Below are 8,829 nucleotides of genomic sequence, written 5' to 3'. Positions count from 1 at the left end.
GTGGACGTGGGTGGGAGGGCGCTTTCTGCAGTGCATCTGGTCTACCGTGGAGACACTTGGCACGGAATGCGATCTGAAGGCTCCTTGGCTCTTTGAAGGGTGAAGCTTTGGATCTGATACGATGATTTCTAAAAAAAAAAAATATATATATATATATATATAAATAAATATAAATATATATATAAATAAAATAATGGGGATAATTTTTAGATAAACAAAGATCTCGATTTAAACGCTACTTATTGTCCCAGGATCCAAGATTAATGGTGAGTGGCAAGTTTTCGTGAAGACCTTCTGTAGCCCGATTAGCCGTGCTGGGATTCCAGAGAGATAATGTCTTCTCACATATAAAAGATCCTATTGATTTCCTGTTAGTATTATCCTGAAAATGTGCGATGTGTATCTGTGGAGCAGAGACAATTCTCCATCACTTGCTTTATGGGAAGAGAATGGTTACTGTATCTCTTCCCATAAAATATAATCTCTTTTTCTCTCCCCAAATCTACCCGTCCCTTTGGGAATTACCAGTTGTAATCTGTGGAAGTGAACTGATTTTTCTTTTCTTTTACACGTGCCAGTTTTTTTTTTTTTTTTTTTTTTTTATTCGGCTTCTCTGCATTTTCTTCATTGTTCTCTGGAGCCTGGCGCTTCTAGATTGTTATTTGAGCTTGTCTAAAAATTCTTTTCTTGAAAAATCAGTCCTATTGAAACCCACACGTGACGGTGGAAGCCAGGTTCTGTGTGACTTGCTCGGACAGGGAGGGCTCCTTCCTGCTCCTCCTTTGGGGGCTAGTTTTAGTGAGTGCCCAGGAGGGATATGGAGGCCCTGAGAGGTTGTCTAGTGTATCCCAACGGGATAAAAATGCAAAAAGAGAAGGAAGTTCTTTTTCGGCATGAACTCTGGGCATCTCTTTAGGATCAGTTAAGATGCAAAGGCAAAGTCTGCCGTGTTGAAAGATCACACTCTGAGCAGCGGCTTCCTAAACTAATGAATTTGGCCCAGAGGCCCCCAGCAATGCAGTCTTGTCCAGACCTTACAGATGGAGGGCCCCAAACTGTGGTTCCAGCTGCCCAGCCGGTACTGGTGTTCTGCCTTCATTTTTCACAAAGACCCTTCATCCATTTTCCTGTCCGCAACCTACACCCCTTCGAAGTGTGAGCCCCCACAGCCCCCTGCCTCCGCACGGATTTCCCCGTCTGCCCTGAACTCCCTTGCAGAGTATGGATTGGACTGTGCCATCCCAGCCTGCATTTAATTACAGCTGCCTTTTCCTCTCCGCTTAACGCACGTGCACTGTTTTACAGCCCTGCAGCCGCCCATGTCTTCAGGCTTCGCTCTTTTCTCACTCTCTCCACTTCTGCACTGTGCCTGGGGCCAACCAATTTATTTTGCACTACTGCCAGATGACTTTTAAAAAGCCCTGAGAATATATATATATACATATATACATATATATATCTATATCTATATATATATATATATATATAGAGAGAGAGAGAGAGAGAGAGAGATAGATAGATAGATAGATAGATAGATAGATAGATAAATCTCACTGTCATGGGCTGTAAGGTGTCCCTTCCAAATTCATATGGTGAAGTCCTAACCCCGAGTACCTAAGAATGCAACTGTATTTGAGACAGGGGTCTTTAAAGAAGTAATTAATCTAAAATGGGTCATTGAGGTGGGCCCTAATCCAATATGACAGATGTCCTTAAGAGGAGATTAGGGAACACACATACACAGAGGGAAGACCCTGGGAAGACACGGAGAAGATGGCCATCTACAAGCCAATGAGAGAGGCTTCAGGAGACATCAGCCTGGCAACATCTTCGTCTTGGACTTCTAACTTCCAGAAATGTGGCGAAATAAATTTCTGTGGTTGGAGCCACCCAGTCTGTGGTGCTTCGTTCTGGCAGCCCTAGCCAGTCACAGCGCCTCGCTTGATGCTCGAGACCCTCTGGGTGCTTGTCCCATCCCATAGTCCAGTCTGTCTTCTTCCTTTTTGTCCTACCCCCATCCTTCTGTCCACCCTGTCTGGTGGACTCCCAGATTCCCTCCCACCCCTGCCCCTTGACTTAATACATTCTCTTCCTGGACCATTCTCCCCTCCTTCTCCACCCACGCAGATCCAAACCAAGGCCAACCCAAGTCCAACCCTTGGTGACATTCTGTTAAGTAGGAAAGAGATGTGGAGGTTTATGGTGGATAGTGCAATGGTTTTCAAACTGTGCTCCCTGGGACCCTCTTTCAAGGTCAGGCTCTCCTCATCATCCATTGAACAGAGCTGCCTGACTTTTTTCTGCGTGATTTGTTTGTTTTTCCATATGTTATTCAGAAAGGGTTCTGTGGGGTGGAAGTGATGCTAGAGAGCTCTGCTCAAAAGCCTATCCAGGATGTAATGACAACAGAATGCCCCAAAAAAGTCATAGGAAGCTAATGGTCCTTGCTCAGGAAACACTTAAGCAAACAAAGCCCATAACACTTTTATCTAGATTTCCTAGAACTGTACTCATTGCGAGGGATAAACTCAATTATCAAAACTCATTGACTCTGAAAATGTAACTTCCATATACTACTGCCCAATCCAGTTCACCCAGACAGGCGGCTGTTACACTGTTAGCGTGATCACAGCCTGCCGTGTTGTTAATCTATTTTCTAAGGACGAAAGGAGGGCAGTTTGGAGTCTGACACCGATGTGGATGTTTGCCAGGTCACATGTGGCCAGGGGTTTGTGGCCCAAAGACTTCATGAAGAAGTCAATTTCTGTTCCCTTCGGCTGAGCTTGGGGCTGTCTTCTCAAGCTTGCTTTTCTCTGTTGTAATATACAAATTAAATTTCAGTCTTTATGATTTATGCAGTGCTATTTCTTTCAGAAGTTAATAGCACATCGTATATGTTAGCGAGGTTCCCAATGAGGCAGGGAGAGGATGGCCTATAATTATTTCTCTCTGAGAATTAAGCTAGGTCCTTCTCCAAAGTTTAGAGCAAATTTTCTCGGACCTTTTTACTGTAGAGGCCTGGCCTGGAAGATTTCCCACCCATAGGACTTAATGCTTTCTTGAAGCTGTCTTTCAATAGGAACTGTCAATCTGGGAATCTATAGTAGATTTATCAAATGCCCATGGGATAAGCCAACAAAGTGTGGCTAAATCTTCCCCAGAGAAATACACAAGTTTTCCCCTGTTCCCTGCTGCCTCCCAACCTCCCACCCCCACCTGCCAATAAAGACACAGCTTTGGAGTCTCAGATCCCTGGACTTCTTCAGAGAAAAGGACGATTCCCCTGGAATCAAGGTGAAGTTATTTATTCTGACGCAGATGGATGTTATGCTGATATGTGAGCCCCTTTTTTCTCTCTGAAGGTGTAGTTCTTTTTCTCACAAAATTCCCTAACTGGATTCATGTCAGTATCATCTATTCCGATTACTCTGTTTCATCAGGGATTCCTGTCATAGATTTCCTGTTTCTGATCAGTTACCATGGATATGGCTTTGGTTATTATCACAGTTCTTGGTAACTACAAGCTTCACCCACTGGAAGAACTAATCTGTGTAAAGCTCTCAGGCTAAACCTTGTTTGTTTGTTGTTGGTAATTCTTTTTCATGGGAGTGGAAGGATTACAGATCCAGGGGAAACAGTGGGGAGGGGAACGGGAACAAATTTGCCATATGCTTTTTTATTATCAAACATTTGCATCTCATCTTCACTTAGAGCATAAATTTCGAATGTGGTTTAAGCTTCCAAGACACTTCCCTCTGAGGTGGCTGAGTTTTGGGGACCCTTTCAATCATTTCCTTCCTCTCAATCATGCTCATCACATCACAGCATAATTACTTGTTTACCTGTCTGTCTGCTTCTCCCTCCCCCCAACCCGACTGTGATGTCCCTGGGAGGGACCATAGTTCATTACCAACATCCCCAAAGCCTGGTGGAGTAGCTCCAGGCACAGAGGTCTCAGTATGAGTTGAATGAATAAATGAATGGATAGCTATTTGCTTGTATTTCTTGCCTCTTACTTAGCTGAAAAATGCAGTTAAATCTAAGCTCCCTGGGGGGAGGTAATAGCTCAGTGGTAGAGTGTATGCTTAGCATGCACAAGGTCCTGGGTTCAGTCCCGTGTACCTCCACCAAGAAAAAAGAAAAGAAACCAACCAAGATCCCTTGTTTGAGACAGGGCTCCTCTGATTGTAAGAAAAAACAAAGACACTCATAGAATGGGACTGGGAGAGGAGAGGGCTGTGCCCAGGGAAGGCATCCAGGAAAAGCTGGGCATGCAGACTCAGGAATTAGAGTGGCAAGGGGGCTGGTCTGATTCAGGGCCGCGCCAGGCCCTCAGGAGCAGGAGTCTGTGGGTCTCCCTCTGGAGTCCGCGCGTCAGTCAGGCTCCTCGGCCTCTCTGTTCCCCTCTCCTGCTTCTCACCTTCAGATCAACATCGTTTCTCTCCTCGGTGGCTTCTGCTTATCCACGCTCTCTTCTCCCTCATCGCTTTGGGTGCACAAGACCCACAGTCGGGTCTCTGACTTCTTTCTATGTCGTCATGTTTAAACTTCAACTTTGCACATTAACGGCCCTCTTCTCTCAGTCCTATTAGCTTCTACCTTCAAATGTCCAGAGCAACCATCTGGCCCGATTCATCCTTCTCTACAGGGCAATGTATAGCCAATGGATTGGTGGTCCCCAGGTCAGGGTACCCGAGTCCAATCAGATACAGCTAGAGGTCAATGTCGTATGCTAGAAAACATGGCCGCCCATGGTAGCTTTCACTGAGGGATGTGGGCAGGGTCCCTGCAACAGCGTCCCTGTGGAGCAGCGATGTGGTTCAGGGGCTGGACCACAGCTGGACTGGGCAGGGGCTGCTAAAACCAATTGAGGTAATTTCACTTCCCCGATCCTTGCCAGTTCTTGGTCAAAGGATCCAAAGTTGGGTCAGCACACGACATCCCTCTTTACAGGGCCTGGTCCAGGGGTGTTCTCATAAATCAACTCGATGTTTCCCAGGGGAGATAGGCAGGGCACTACTGGGGTGGAAACGTCCTTGTTCTCAGGGGAGAGCCTTGGCGGAAGGTGGTCTCTCTTCCTTGGGACATTGTGGTGCACAGCGGGTGGGGCCCAGAGCTGCTGCGGCCAGCTCCAGCGTTTCTGCCTCTGTGGACGACGTCACCGCCTGAGAGGGAAGAATTCAGAGCAAGGTCGGGAAACAGCCTAAGTTGTGGATTAGGGAGGTCCTGAAGCCCACCCTTTCTCTTGCTCCCAGTCACATGATCTAATATATTTCCCTACTGTTTAAGCCAGTCTGCGTTGTAAGTTTGTAATTTGCAGCTGCAAGCACCGAGGTGGAGGGGTGAGAGGGTGAGGAGGCAGAGGGATGATGAGGGAGGCCCTGGGAGTGGGAGAAATGGGTTTGTACATATGTTTCAAATGATTGATTCTCAGTTTCAGGGGGAGAAGGACCAGTTTCACAGGCGGCCACCTAGGCGGTCACACAGGGCCCTGGGCTTGCTGGACACCCTGTTGTTGCCATCTTGAGATGCCTACAAATTTTGCATGGGTGGCTGCATTTTCGTTTTGCACCAGCCCCACAGCTGACATACCCAGTCCCTGGCAGGTGAAACAGCGTGCGGAAAAGGACTCGTAAACTGAAAAGCACTCAACAAAGCATTGTTTGTTACTTAAAAGCCTTTTGTCCCTCCGCAGGGACAAAAAGATACTGTGTGGCTCTTCCACATCTAGTGTCTTCCTGCCAGGAAACCTCCCATTCACACTCTGGCTGTGTCAGGGAGACACGGGACCCCCAGTAACCTGCACAGACAGCAGGTCTGCTAGACCTTCGGGGCTCCCATACGCTTAGGGAGAGGCAGGTGTAGAATTCACTGCTCAAGAAATTCCTTTTCCATCTCCAGGAGTTCGGGGAAGTAGGTGGCCAGAATTAAACTGTTTGATTGGTTTAACTGTTAAACAAACAAGGAAAGAAAACATACCCATGCGTGCACACACAGACATGTTCTACTATGTTTGCTGGGCCTGATTTAAATCTACCACCCTGTCTGCCCTTCAGAGACCTATCTTCGCCCCCACGTCCGGGGCCAAATTGTCCTACCTTCATCCTGCCCGTGTGTGTGTGTGTGTGTGTGTGTGTGTGTGTGTCTGTGTGTGTCTGTCTGTCTGTCTGTCTGTCTCAGGTGGGAAGACTGGCGTTTGGTTCAGCCCCTCCTTTCATCCTGCTAATGTTACCGTGTGAGTGTTACTTTGGAGATAATTAATGTGTCCCATTTTAGTGCAAAAATATACCTTGTCCCAGGTCACATGACGAATGTAACCATAAAAAGTTTAAAATGCTATTATTTAAAATTTATTTTCTCATAAAAAACAGTTCCTGAAATGATCATAATTTGAATAACTTACTCTACCGTTGTAACGCATGACGCCCTGGCCCGACGCCCTGGCCCGGCGCCCCGGCCGGTGGTCCCGGCGCCGCGCGAGGTCTGCGTCCGCGTCAGGCCTCCAGCCCCGCAGCCTCCGTGCTGTTAGCACGTTCCTCTCGGGAGGCTCAGTTCTGTGTCTGTTCCAGTTGGCATCAACCCGAAACCCAGGCTGCAGATGCTCCATTTTATATTCTTTCCTCCTTGCCCCTAAAATGGCATTTGTTTGCGAAGTTATGGTGGAGGTAGGGTGCTTTTTAAAAAGACGACTTAGTTTTTCGCTAAAGGGAAGGGCATGATGCAGCCGGAATCCTCAGGCTAATAATGTCCCGTTTGCGTCTCATCAGTGATTCAAAATCTTCGCTTTGGGGACCTCCCCTTCCACCAAGCTTGTCTGACTGCAGAGTCATCCGAGGCGCTTGGAAGCATTGAGTCCTTGGTCATCATTTAGTGATGAGCATTGGTCCCAAACCTTCAGTGTTCCTAGCTCAGGTGAGGCTGGGGTCGCCACCTGATGGAGCTGAAACGCTGCTAATGACGGGGGGAAATCATGCGTGTCCCTGCGGTGCACCCCACTCAGGGTTGCAGCCTAGCAGGTGCAGGCTCTGTGCTGGGAGCTGCACCCGGACCTTGTTTCATTCCTCTTTCCAGCCATGCAGTGGGAAAGTGTATTTGTTCCCGGTGACCCCCACACACTCGGTGGCCCCCAAACAACACAAATGTATTCTCTCACCATTCTGGAGGAAATGGGTCATCTGGGGTTAAAATCAAGGTGTGGGAAGGCTCGTGTTCCTTCCGTTCCTTCCAAGGCTCCAGGGGAGAATCCATTTCCTTGGTTTTTCTGGTTTCTAGAGGCTGTGAACATTCCTCAGTGTGTGGCCCCTTCTTCCACTTTCCAAGCCAAGAGCACAGCATTTTCAAGTCTCCCTCCCTGACCTCTGCTTAGTCCCCACATCTCCGTGTCTCGTTCTGATCTCCCCCGTTTCCCTCTTATAAAGATGCCTGTGATTACAATGGACCCATCTGGAGAATCCAGGCTTCTCACCTGAATGCAGGATCTTTAATCACACTTGCAAAAACCCTTTTGCCACATAAAGACAGTCTCAGGTTCTGGGGATAAAAATATGTCCTTCTTTGGGGGCCATTCTTCTGTCTGTGATTGAAAGTACCGTCATTAGCCTCACTTTTCAAATAAGGAAATTGAGGCTCAGAATGACTCACCCAAGGCCACACACCGATGTGGAACATCTGGGCCTTGAGCCCCATTTGTCAGTGTTTGGTGTCTCAGACTCCCTGGCTCACCTGTTTGGGCCCATGTGTACCCTTTCTGTGATGACTTGCTTTCCCCTAGTGGTGAGTGGGTGCCTGTACTCCCCCAAAACTCGCAGGGGGTCCTGGGCAGTGCCTGCAATGAGTAAAATTCTCCCACGTGGCAGATTCAAAAGGAAGGACTATCAGCTTCCATGCTGACTTGCATGGCAAGGCCAGGATTCAGAAAATGTTCTCCACCCTCCAAACCAGGAGCTGCCAGGAGCCTCACCCCGACCCCCATCCCTGTTTGCTCTGTGTGCCTGGTGGGTCTTCGTTTCGTTCCTGGTCCGTGGACCAGCGGCATCGGCCTTCCTGGGCACTGGTTGGAAATGCAGACTCACGGGCCCCACTCAGACCTGCTGACTCGGAAACCGCCTTTAAAGCAGCTGCCTCGGTGATTCACCCACGCATTAAAGTTTGAGAAGCCCTGCCTGGAGGACTGTACTCCATCTGGGGTGCTTTCTCACCACACCTAGGTCTCCTTCCCTTCCACCCCCTCCACAGGTGACTGAGGCTCTGACTCCGGCAGCATGGGGGAAACATCGGGGAAATACCTGTGTTGCTCTTTCTGTCTTAGCTTCTGTGACTTGGCAGTGGCAGAGGCACCGCCTGGCAGGGCCCGGCGAGCCCTGCAGCTGGGTGGGGGTGGCGAGGCTGTGGCCGGCGTGCCCGGGGGCCCCTCCAGTTCCTCGTGCTGCTGCCCTTCGCCTGGGCAGCAGCTGGAAAGCTGTCTGGGGCAGCGCTGGGCGCCTGGTCCCTTCTCCGTGCACCAGCCTCTGGGAGAGGCAAGGGGAGGTATGAAGTGACTTTGACCTTGCTGTTTAGTCCAACTCCTCTGGCTCTGCGAGTGCTTCAACATGTTGGCCTGGTACGTTCTGAGCACTGTGGCGTTTTGGCAGAGTGGCTGATAAGTATTTTTAGTTCCTTCCTCCTTAATGTTTGCCAGAAAACCACAGTCATTACTCACGAGCAGGGCAAACTTCCTGCCTCCCAGTCTCCAGGAGAGTCGGGCTTGCCCTCAGATGCCCACTGCGGGACCCCTGCCCTGGGTTTCCCAGCCTCCTCTGCGATCCACACAAAGCTAACACGTACAACAAG

General features: G+C 48.9%; 1 long non-coding RNA gene across 1 annotated transcript; it reads right to left on the bottom strand.

Annotated features, from left to right (window-relative positions):
* Positions 1–3,376: 3,376 nt before the first annotated feature.
* LOC141579715 (uncharacterized) lies at positions 3,377–8,532 on the bottom strand. The gene is made up of 3 exons (XR_012511568.1): positions 8,286–8,532; positions 6,404–7,275; positions 3,377–5,165 (listed from the first exon to the last, which is right to left on the bottom strand). It is a non-coding gene; the product is annotated as an uncharacterized LOC141579715 (long non-coding RNA).
* Between the last annotated feature and the right edge of the window lie 297 nt (positions 8,533–8,829).

Source organism: Camelus bactrianus, chromosome 13, assembly GCF_048773025.1.
Source record: "Camelus bactrianus isolate YW-2024 breed Bactrian camel chromosome 13, ASM4877302v1, whole genome shotgun sequence".
In the NCBI taxonomy this organism is placed as follows: domain Eukaryota; kingdom Metazoa; phylum Chordata; class Mammalia; order Artiodactyla; family Camelidae; genus Camelus; species Camelus bactrianus.
This window is presented reverse-complemented; position numbering and strand designations above follow the sequence as displayed.